Below are 12386 nucleotides of genomic sequence, written 5' to 3'. Positions count from 1 at the left end.
TGGACTATGGCTGCCATATTTGAAAGAGTTTTTGGAAAGTACCCTGAAAACACAGCTAATTATATTCTTTTTCATGAAGGATTATAAGTATAGAAACTTCTTATTCCATTTCCTGTAACACAGTCATTTCTCCAGACCATTGATTTAAGGAGAAAAGCTTATCCTTCTTCCCTCTTCTCAGCCTCTGAGGAATTTTTGTTCTTTTTAACTTAACAGTTGAAGCACCAATGCAAATACAAAGCATGTACCTGTATTTTTCAGGATATAAGTGTATGTTTTGTGCTCCAGCCAGAAAGCCATTATTTTATAAGAGGCAATGTTAAACTTAAATCCAAGGTGTTGTGAGTGGAAGACTAAACACAGGTGTACAGTAGTATTTCAGTTGTGATTTTGACAAAGGGTGATTCTATGTTACTGGTGAAAAGGAAAAGGAAAGAAGAATTGCACCTTGGCCATTGGAGCAAGATCATGACACAGCCCACTGAGATCATGACACAGCCCACTGACGTGTGCTGATCACACAAACAGCTGTATTTCTTCTTGCATCAGCCTGCTCTTCATCTTGGGTGGAGCCAAAAAACCACAAAAAGTAATTGTAAAGAACTTGCAGAAAATGAAAAGGGCCTCCAAGTCCATGTGTATATTGTGGCCAGATAAATGAAGTATTATTCCAGCCCAAATTTTCTGTGTGAGACAGGTCAATGATAGGTGAGACTTTGAGTGGGATTTCTTCAGTTCCTGGAACCCATTTTACTTTTTTGGAAAGGTAAGGCATTTTGGTGACGTTATTTCTTTTTTTTTTTTTAAGCAACAAACAAACAAAAACCCCAAACCAAAAATAAAATAAAACCCTCCTCCTCCCCTCCCCTAAATACTAAAACTCCTATTCTGCATTTTTAAAAACTTTTCTTCTTATTTAAGCTCTTGTACACATACTGATCATCTTAGTTCTCTCAGTGATAGGGATTTTCTTGTTCTCTGAGTATGAATCAATACTTCTAGTTGTTCAACCCATGACAATTTGGAGAATATACACTGACATAAGTGTACACAGAAAGGTATATATCTCCTATTATGCAACCTGACTTAGAAAAAGACCGGTGAGCTGTCAGAAACAAATCAGATCATGTCTTAGGCTGGAGCTGGAGCTTTTGGCTGCTGTATCTTTGCAACACTGCAGTAGGCCAGGGTGCTTCCAGAGTGTTTGGGTATTGCACTGATTTCAGTGTGGTATGGAGAGAGCCTCCCCTAAGAGGCTGAAGAGCTCTTTATATTAACCACTTTATTCTGAGTACAAGGGCTCTGCAATCTTCTCATTGCTGTCCTGCCAACAGGATTTTTTTTTTTCTGCATCTCTACAAAGCAGAGGATATCTCTTCTGATCCCGGTACTGATGGTGGTATCTATAGCCACTTCATTGTTTTTTATTACAGAGCACAGTCTTTCTAAAGTGTTTTGAAGGTTACTGTGAACTCTGCAAATTCAGCAGTATTTTTGACCCAGCACTGACTACAGATATATCTATGTTTTTATACAAGAAACTCAGATTGCTGTTATTTTTCATGCTAACCATCCTGTTGCTTTCATCAATTAGTTTGACTGAGATATAAAACAGTAAGTAATAAATATCACGAACTTGTCAGTCAGTAGAAGTTTTCTCTCCTGAAGTGATCAATGATCTTCCTGCTAAGAACATGTAAGTTCTTTAAAGGTTTTATAAGTTGTCAATAAAATACAGAACATTTTTGCCTCTTTGGATCACATAGCCATCAACCATTATCAAACACCTTATTCATCAAAAGCATAAGAGTTATGTTTTAGTTATCAACACGCATTTAAACATAACTGGGACTAAAACGTCCTCTTTAGTACCTTTGGGGATACATCTGCTGCTTGACCTCACCATGTCTTTTTCTATATTGAGATATGTTCTGATGTTTTAACAGGCACAATATTACAGCTTCACACTGTGACATAATATTTTGCCTTCAAATACATACGCATAGGCAGCACAAGGGGATGTTTGTTATCTTCTACATGTAAGAACAAGTGCAGTGTAAGATAAAAATGGAAGCAAAAAGCTTAGGGAGTAAAATATGGGGTTTTTTTTCTTCCTGGCTTTTCCTGAGGAGGCCATGGGAAATACACACAGGTTGTTTGTTTGCCAGCTGTCCAGGCTGCCAATATGTACAATGGAGGGAAAAAAAATCAAACTTCAGGCAAGTGCAGTGAGAGTTCTGAGGCAAAGTCTGATTCCCCAGGATATTTAAAAAAATTTCTTCACCAGACACAAAATAAATTTCAATCTCTGTGTCCAAAAAATAGAACAGTTCTGTTGACATGACAGATTTCAGGTTCTGGCTTGGAGTTCTTATGAGACACATGTAGTTGAAAATGAAGTTTTTCTTTTTTTTACAAGAGATATCAAACTGAAACAATACAGTAGTAGGAGGAATGCAACACTGCATTTTGGAAAGCAGAAGTTTTTCCCTTATGGCAGAGGTTTGACATGAACTGTTCCAGTGATGGCTGAGTGAATGTGCTTGAACAAGCTTGTCTCACTTCTTATTTCATCCTGTATACTCTTGGCTGGAACTGTTTCTTATTTTCTAGTGCATTCTAAACAATCTGAATGTGTTTAAAAACCATTTGGATGTGGTGCTCAGGGCCATGATTGAGCGGAGGGTTGTTAGGGTTAGGGTAGTACGGTTAGGTTGTGGTTGAACCTGATGATCTTTAAGGTCTTTTCCAACCTGAGCAATTTTATGATTCTATTATTCTTCAGTTTAAAATAACTGCCGCTAAAAATTCCAGTCCAGACAAAGCTGTCTAAATATGTATAAACTCTTACAATAATTGAGTTCTATTAATGTTCCGCACAAGAAGTAATCAAGGCACTGTTATGTCATATGTCTTGGTCATCTATTGTCCAGCTGCACACATATGAATAATGCCAGCTTTGGTGCTGGCAAGTTGTGTAGTCACTATTTACATGTCCTTTGGTGGTGGCCTTTCCTGTAAAGTGATGTACTGCTTGATTGGCAGTAGGATCTCTGCTTCAGTTCGAGGGAGAACATTCAGCCCCACTTGTCTGACCCCACACATACTGCATGGCTCAAGGACCTTCCAGATGGTCACCCCCATCCTGTTTGCCTCAACTGACATCTTAGTAAGACCATAATTGTGCCCACTGTGTTTGAAAGCTCAGTTTTGAGAAGGTAATCCTGGTTCTATCACGAAGTCTCATAAATTAAATTGAAATCAGTCACATTTATGACTGGCTGTTAAAAAGCTGTAAGTGTTATGAATTTATGACTCTGTGCTCATATTCAGCTGTTCACTGCTTCTGCTTCTAGGTCTTTTTCTCCTATGTGGGATAAAATTTATATTTGTGGGTGAGATCATTATAAATCTTTTATGTACCACAAGTGCAATTTTAAATGTTTGCAGGCATGGAGAACTGTGCCCATGAGATATCAACTATATTTCATGGGTTATTGCTTCATAGAACTGACAAAAAAAGAGCTTTGCAACTAGTATACACTCACACACACATCTTAAGTTTACATGTTTGACCTTTAAAAGCTGGTAGGCAGCATGAAATGTGTGATTTAGGAAATAAAATGCTACACAGTTCATATTTTACTTGGATGCCAGTTTGCCATGTTAATGTTTTTCTTCAGCAAAAACACCTTCTCAGAAGACTTGCCCATACTCAACCCTTCAAGGCATCTTGATGATTCTAGTTACAATTGGACAAGTTCCTTAGGAGTAAGCGTAGTTTATGTACATCTCTGCATAAATCAGTGATGTGAACACGTGGCTTGCACTTCACACAAGACTATTGCTAAGTTCTGCAGCCTTCACACTAAAGTTTCCTATCACACTTGTTAGAGAAGATTTATTCAAAGGTATGAGATACAGAAGAGCACAATTTTCAAAGAAAAATAATAATATCTTTTTCTGGACAGAAAGAGGGATGGGATGAAATTGTGATGCCAGAACCGTGTGACCCATCAGTAGATGACAAGCTGTTAGCTAGACTGTCAGTGAGGTCTTACCCTAAAGGAGTGTTTGCCAGAACTATGGGAGCTGGGAGCTGGGAAGCCTGGAGTTTCTGATTTTCATAACTTGACTACTGGGACAAATTGTTTCACTTCTCTGTGTCTTACACAGGCATAGGTTTAGAAGGGGAAGAGAAGGTGGAGGAGCTTCTATCATTTCCCTGTTTACCCAGTTACCCATTGCACACTCTGCTGGGCTCTCTCCTGCTGCCTGGCTCACACTCCTGTCTGGGAGGGCTTACCATGCTGTGTGGAGCAGGGCAGAGCCATCCTTGGAAGTGTATCTAACTCAATTGTGCTGAGTACAGGTGACATGAGTTAGTATAGAATTCTAGAATCACAGAATCATAGAATGATTTGGGTTGGAAGGGATCTTTAAGATCATCTAGTTCTAATCCCCTGATATAGGCAGGGACACCTCCAAAGTCCCATCAAGTCTGGCCTTGAACATCTCCAGGGAGGGGGCATCCACAACCTCTATGGGCAACCTGTTCCAGTGTCACGCCACCCTCATAGTGAAGAATTTCTTCCTAATATCTAGTCTAAATCTACCCTCTATTCCAGTTTAAAATCACTTCCCCTTGTCCTGGTGCTACGTGTCCTTATACAAAATCCCTCCCCCTCAGGTACTGGAAGGCTACTATAAGGTCCCCCTAGAGCCTTCTCTGGGCTGAAGAGACCCAGCTCTCTCAGCCTGCCCTCATGGGGGAGGTGCTCCCACCAGCCCTCTGATCATCTTTGTGGCCCTTCTCTGGATCTGCTCCCACAACACCATAGTTTTATTATGTTGGGGGCTCCAGAACTGGATGAAGTTCTCCAGGTGGGGCCTCATGAGAGCAAAGCAGAGGGGCAGAATCACCTCCCTCGATCTGTTGGTTACATATGTATCTACATCAGCTCCATCCTATCTTTCATTTCCAGTGCATTGGAAAAATGCACTGTTGAGTTTGAGACTTTCTCTCACTTTATGTTACTGTCTGGATATACAGTGCAGATACAAAAAGTAAAGTAATGATAATTTGCTTAGGTCCTTGTGTCTTCTGTATCACTATGATGAGTTGGGGAAGCATCAATTAGGTCTACAAAATATTTTTTTCATGTTTCATATGTAAATTTCTCATGCATTATATTATAAATTTGGCAATTTTCTTGTTAGTTTTCTTTGTAAACTCTTCAGATTTTCTGATCTTTTTTACCTCTGGGTTTATGCACTAGATGCTCTGGTATAAGAATGATTAAGTAGGGCACATATATTCACATATTATTGGTTCCATCCCCTGAGCTGAGTGACTGGAATTTTGATGCAGACAAGAGGTGTCAAGATGGTAGTGAGCATTTTACTTCAAACAAGATTAGCACAAATGTGAATGTAAATCTTTTAATGTAGTTGTGCAGCAAAATATAACTATTCAATATGCATAAAGCACTAAGTATTTTCATTTATAGTTTCTATTTTAACAAATAAATAGGCACAACCTTCTTTGAAACAACATTCATCCAGCTTCATAGCGTGCATCAAAATTTATCTGAATTGTTTATGATTGATGTGGTCATCCTCTTATGATTCCTTTGGGCTATATAGAAATAGAAATGTAGGGCAGGAGTCTCCATAACTGTGCAGCTGCTTTTCTATGCACTGTCAGCATAAACTAACGTGAAAGCTGGAGGATCTGGCTCAGCATAAATGTAATGTTGAGATGACAAGCTGCTGTGAAGCACCTATGTTTCTCCTCCTTAGTGTTATGGGGATAACATCCCATGGCTTAAAGGAGAAAGGAATCAGGAAGACAATGTAGTGTCCCAATCATATCCCTATTGACTGTTGGTTGCAATTTTAGTTCAGTGTCTTACATTACATTGAATTAGCTGGAACAGCTTTTGAGCATTTCTGATGTACTGGAAGCCAAATGGCCTTTCACAAAGCATTAACAAGTTCAGCGATACTCAGACATAGCCAGTCAGTCAGCAAGACTTAGATATTTCAGGGCCATGGGTCTGAACTGTAAAAGAGCATGTAGGTATCTGAAGGCTCATGTAAGCACCCAATGTGATTTTCCAGTAGGGTGTGTGAATAGGCACAGATTTTTGTGAAATGGCAAAGCTCAAGCAGCGTATTCTATTACACCTGATTTCTGGAAGTGACACAGGAGCTTATTTCTGCCATTTTGGTGATGATTGAATCCATATTTGTTTTTCAAAGTGGAGTGCATCTATGGAACTTTGACTGCTAAGGATCTTGGGAGCTTCTGAAAACTGTTCTCCAGACTGAAGTTTGTTTTGTATCTTTCTGCAATTGTCATCTATGCTGAATGTCTGCAAATGTCCAGATCCTAGGATCTATTCACTTTTTATTTTGTGGGTAGTTACATACAGAAAGGATTTAAATACTCAATCTATTTCTGGAGGGGAGAAAGAACGGATAAAAGCAACAGTGTTTCAGTACTTCAGCAGAAGAAATCTTTGTTTTTACTGGATGTGTAGTTCACTAACAAATACATCTAAGGGAGATAGATATAGCAATAATTCTTTTGACTGAATTGACTGAATATTTAAATCAATAAGTTTTGCCTCTTTATAGTTTTTTTTTTTTTCATTAGTAGAACCTGAATGTTTAAATGAAGTTATTCAGTCCTTAATGTGACTGTGAAGATTTAAACAAATCATTACTTCCCTTAATCAAAGTAACTCTCTCTCTCCATATATATATATTAAAGGCTTTTAATCCTTCTAGCATTTTCTAAGCCAAGTTCACCAGTATCTGTGTATTTGGGAGATTGTACAATGCAAAGTTTGCTCCAGCTTTTTTTTTTCACTTCTAAAAAAATCACAATCCACTTAATCTGACAAATGAAACCTTTGATTACGTTACCTATGGAATGCTGCTTTTTGTCTCTTTGAGGCAGAGAAGGAAATAAATGCAGAAATGTGTCTGCTATATTTCCACATTAGCAAGCTGGTGAAGGAAACCATGATCCTAGCAGGTGCAAACACCAGACTCATGGGCTTATGTAGCCTCATGAGCCTTTCAAAGATTTCTCACCTCACTGATCCAAAATAAACCTCAGTGCTTTGGAAAAATCAAAACAAGCAAAATGCTTTATGTAGCATAGTCTGGTACAGAAGCGAACAACAGGAAGAAAAAGGATGGGTGGGGGGTAAGGGGGAAGAGGGGGAAAAAAGGTTATTTATGTATTTTGGCCATTAATTTCATTTCCTTTTTGATTCTTCCTCTGGAGTTGACCTTTCCTTCCCAGTGCTGGATATGGTAATAGAAAAGCTACTGTTTAACTACTAGCTGCAGTCATGGTAGTTAAAATATGAGTTGCCTCTCTACTATGTAATGTAACGATTTTCCTAATGAGCATTGTGGACACCTAATCCTTACCACTGCCTCCTTTTAACTCAAGAACAGTTGCAGGTTTCAGTTCTTGGCCACATTTAGAGGTCTGTGCGATTCCACATATGTATAGTTCAAGAGAAGTGTCAGGAGGAAATATACTGTGAAATGGAGAGATACACCATGCACACAATAATGTCAGCTGAGGTGTGTACAATCTGTCTGGGAGGCAAACCATCCCTTGCCTCTCTCTCATTATAAGGTGATACCAAAAGCACTGGGTTTTTTTTTTGAGTGATTTAGCTAATAGTGGACTAAAAAGGTGTGTGTGTGGGGAGGGGGGGTGGGGGGGGACAGGAGGGGGAAACTTCACTGTTTTACTGTTTAACATGCAATCAATGAATACCATCCATTGCATAAAATAAATGCCTTCAGCGCAATCCTCAGCCATTAAGTTCCAGCCACAGTATCACAAAGATATGAATGTGAACTTATGTAGTCATTGTGTTTGCTGAGGTTTCCTTTCTGTCTCCACAGGCAGTGTGAAAAATAAGAATATAATTAGCCTGCTCCTCTGGAAGGATTTCTGAGATGTCAGTTCAGCTCCGGGTGCGTCTATAAGCATTTGTGATAGAGAGATCTCTATGCCACATATATATGTCTATGTGTGTATATACATTAGAAATCTAACTTATCAAATATATCTTTCATCTCTATAAACAAAGATACACATGTGATTTTGTTTCGGGAAGACAAGAAAAAGCAATGAGACCAATATGCAAGAACGAAATCAAGCATCTTCCCATCTTGAGCAGAATAAATTATTGCTGAATGCTGAGGTTAATGTTCCCTCTGAATTGGTGCCTGCACAGCTGGGATTCTCAGTGCTGTTTGATCTGCCCTTTCAAGCTCTGATGATCCCACTAAATTGCATTTAATGGACACGGGGTTGAAGTACAAAAAAATGAGGGCTTGTTATAAAACAATAGAGACAACTTAGCTCTCACACACACCTGTTCTTTGTGCTTCATGAAAGACTTTGTCCTGACGTAGCAGGCGGGAAATATGTTACTAAGGATTCCACTGCCATGGTTTGCTTGAGTTTCAGAAGCATGACTGCTGTTTCCAGGTAGTCAGATTTACAGTCACTACAGTAGAAGGTGAATTTTACAAGAGGCATTTATCCTTGGCCAGTCACACCAGAACAGGATGTTGCACAGCTGCACACTCCATTCATGGGAAGAAAAATTTTCTGAATAATTATCATTTAGATATATTTAAGATTTCACCCATGTAAGCTACTGAAAGCATACGCAATCGCGGTAACGTTGCAGAACCACACTCTCCACTTTTCTTGACCTCAAAGATGGCATTCAGATCTATTAATCAGATTCTTGCTAAACCAATCTGAGTGCCCAGGATTGCTCATAAGTTCTGATTGCTGGGCTCGGCCCTCTTTAAATTCTACCAGTAAAGTGGTCCTTGTTATATCACTATCATTCTAAAATCAATACAGCACTACGTAAATGTGGAAGGAAAAAGGGGTCTTAAGTGCAATTAAAAGCAGGCGGTATCTGACTCAGTTTAGAAAGAAAATGGATCGTCTCCTCATTTTGATACATAACTTAGACAACAACAAATAGTCTGAATACAATGGTACAAAAACTTTACAGAGAAATTATATCCATAATTTTTTCTGTATTAAAAAACAAGGAAGATGTGCAGTGGCAGTACAGATGGATTTATACTGCCATGCTGATCTCTTTTAATCCCAATCTCAAATACTTTCCTGAAAGGGAAATAAAATAAATATAGTAAAAAATATAGTAAAAAAAAATAAAATATAGTAAGGCTAATATTCTGTGAGCTCCACACTTATTCCTGTAGTGGGTGTACTGACTTCACTAAGACTGCATGTGGAATTGTGGATGTTTCCTATTGTAGCATGCTACATACTGTAGGTAGGTAAGGAAAATTCTGGAGGCTGGCCGATGAAGTCAGCTCTTCTTCTCTGCTATCTTCCAACAATAACTTCAAGCACCTGAAGAATGTTAAGAGTTCCTATGGCTCACAAATATAGCTGTACTTTATAAAGTAAGTCTACTGCAGGAGAACAAGTCAGTTTTTATATCTTTCAAGCTTGCAATAGGCATCAAGATAATCCAATTTGACCTTTGTTATACTTGCCCTCCATTCCTTACTTATCTGAATTTTTTCCTGAATTAGTTTCTGCTTCAAATCTGTGCAATGAGGCTGAGTGAGGTTATTAGATAAATGCCTGTGGCCTGAGAAGCCTGAGGGGTGGCTGTAATGAGAAGATTTCTCCCAGCTGGTCTAAAATTTTCAAATTACTCACCTGAGCGCTGAAAGGGAGCCAACATGGTTTCTTTTGAGGTCTGTTGGTTCTGTGGAAGGTTGAGAATAAGGAACAGTGCTATCAAATGTTGAGTTTCAGTTCTGTAGTGCTAACTCTATTGGAGCTCCAAGGTACTTTGCTTCTCCTACAAAGAAAAGAAAAGCTACAGTACATGGTGGGGGAAACTGATAGGAAACATGGGACACTGGTAGGAAACATGGCTAGAAAATAACCAGCAAAGGTTAAATGGGAAGATAGAGTAGTAGGGTAAGAGCAATTAGCTTTGCTACTGTAGGGAGGTAATTTAATTAGATGATTTGGGGAAACAATTTAGGTTCTTTTTTCTTCTTTAAGAAGTGTTAACTCTGGACTACTAAGAGGGAATAATAGCAAGAAGACTAAGCAAAGATAATCAGTAATGGGTAAGTGTGTCATTCTCTGTGGTGACTGATTTCAAGGCAGGCTGACAACACAGGAATGAGAAGGCTAATTTAAAAAAGATATAGCATTGTTCCCAGTTTTATTCTTGCTTGAATCACAAATGGCAGGTTGTGGGTTTAGTTTGGCCTATTAAAAATCTACGTTTGATATCTGGTTTTGAGACCTGATCACAGTGGTATTTATGCTTCACAGAAGGAAAGAGATTAGACCCAGATCACTGATCACTAGTTTGCCAGAGAGAAAGTCCAGGTGTGTTTACTTTATTCCTTAATTTGTTAATCTTTACCTATTTCTTCCAAATAACCCATCCCTAAAGCACAGACATGAAAAAACATTTAGGTGCTCCAAATTGAAGTTTTCTGAGTCAGCTTCTGTGAGACAGCAGTTGCTTATAGGGCCCACAGGGTTGCTTTACAGCTGGCCCCAGGCCCCTGTATGCAATGGGGTGTTCTCTGTTGAAGTTGTCAGGTCAGTGTGCAGAATGGTCAGAGAGAAATGCTGTGTGTTGTCATTGGGTCGCTGAGCCACAGGTTTTGTAAGACATTTAATTTGACTTATTTATTTTTTCTCTCTAGGAAATCTCTTTGATGCCACCTGTCATTTCTGTTGTGACTGCCACGTTCAGAAGCATTATATGAGAGTAGCTCCAACACACTTCTGGTGCTAAGAATGGTAAGTGACTTAATGGGAGCTCTATTTTTTGCTTTAAGGATTGTGTCTCTTTACTTCCTATAATGAGCACTCTGGGATGGGGTTTCCTCCAAATTAGAACAGTGGCTGTTGTGGGACTGACATGAGAGCTTGCTTGGAGAGCAGAACAGCAGTGCCTCTGTGGAAAGGACTGGGAATTATGGAGAACTGGGAATGAAACTCTACAGCTACATAGACCTGTGTTTTCTTCCTTTCTTGCAGAGCTCCTTTGAGAAGCTGAGGTGATGGAAGATTAGCAAGATACTCTGTACTTGCACTGTAAATAACCACTTTCTTCTACTTGAGGGACTGCACTAGTTTATTTAATTCATGTAAAAATTGGGATAGAATAGTTTAATAAACAACAACGGTATAATAGTACAATAAACAATAGTAGTTTTACCACAAATACTTTTAACCTTCTGTAAACCCACTGAATCAGTGTCATTATGGTAGTTATGGGGAGTTCATTGTTAACGTTATCTAATTACAAAGAATGCAGAAGTACACATTTGAGCAGAGACCAAAGTACTTTGCAGTTTCTTTAATAAAAGAGAAGGAATGGTCTGTTTACAGGGGAAACTCTTGGTGCCATACCCATTCCTGCATTGATTTACTCTGTGATATTCTCCAGTCCTTGAGGTGAGGATTTTGGAACATAGATGAAGTGTTTATGTCTGTGTTTTGCCTTTGAATAAAAGTGGCTTGATTTTCAGAGTGTCTCACTACCTCCTAATTCCAGTGCAAATCATCATTGCTTGAAACTGAAGTGAATTTGGCATCTGGGGCAGTAATTGTACTTCATCTCACTCACTGCAACTGATGTTAGTGGTGTTCTCTGGGTTTGCTGAGCAGAATTTCACCATTGGCTGAGCTCCTTAGGCTAAAATGTTCAAAGACAGCTATAGGGAATTAATGTTCAAATCAGGATGTTGGTGGGTTATTCCCTTGGATTCCTTTGGGGGGGGAGGGGGAAGAAAAAAGTGCCTGGGTTTGCTGGCACTGACCATCTAAATAGATAGTGGAATTTGGTTCTGCCATGCATGAAATCTTTATCGGGCCTTGTTCAGAACCTAGAGCTAAAACATTCACAGAGTAGTGATCTCATATTAATGATGGTAGTGATGTGATGTGATTTAATAAGGAGAAGAAACACAGCTTACTACTGTAACTTGTAATTCTAATGCATTTTCTCCCAACGTTGGAAGGAAGTATTTTCCATTACCTCTCAAGTTTCTTTTCCAAGGGAATGAAATTTCTTATTTTTCCAGAACTAGGAGCACCCTTATTCTTCAAACAAGTTATCAGTTTGTAGAACTCTTTTAAAATGTATTAGTTGGCAGAGGAAGAACAAAAGGCCTCAACCCAAGGCTGGTGTGGTGGGGGATGAACTGAGTCATCATCAGACAAGTCAGGTGAGGGTTGGTGCTGCTCAGTCAGCATCATGGAGAGGGATGCAGAAACAGGAATTGTGTTTCTATGCAAACTGTTTGTGAAT

The 12386-nt window shown here is 39.0% G+C and overlaps 1 long non-coding RNA gene across 2 annotated transcripts in view; it reads left to right on the top strand.

Moving 5' to 3' along the window:
* The window catches only part of LOC107312194 (uncharacterized), a 32709-nt gene extending 21106 nt beyond the window's left edge, over positions 1-11603 (top strand). The window contains exons 4-6 of one of the 2 annotated variants that reach the window (XR_014944243.1): positions 7939-8010; positions 10774-10870; positions 11111-11603. This is a non-coding gene — a long non-coding RNA (uncharacterized LOC107312194). Of the gene's footprint in view, positions 1-7938; positions 8011-10514; positions 10667-10773; positions 10871-11110 lie in introns of those variants that run through there. The other variant, XR_014944242.1, reaches the window with a different exon arrangement.
* The last annotated feature ends 783 nt before the right edge of the window (positions 11604-12386 follow it).

The sequence above is a fragment of the Coturnix japonica genome, chromosome 3 (genome assembly GCF_054131305.1).
Source record: "Coturnix japonica strain WE chromosome 3, WE-NBRP24, whole genome shotgun sequence".
Classification (NCBI taxonomy): domain Eukaryota; kingdom Metazoa; phylum Chordata; class Aves; order Galliformes; family Phasianidae; genus Coturnix; species Coturnix japonica.
The sequence above is the reverse complement of the archived record's forward strand: the minus strand, read 5'-3'. Positions and strand labels throughout refer to the sequence as shown.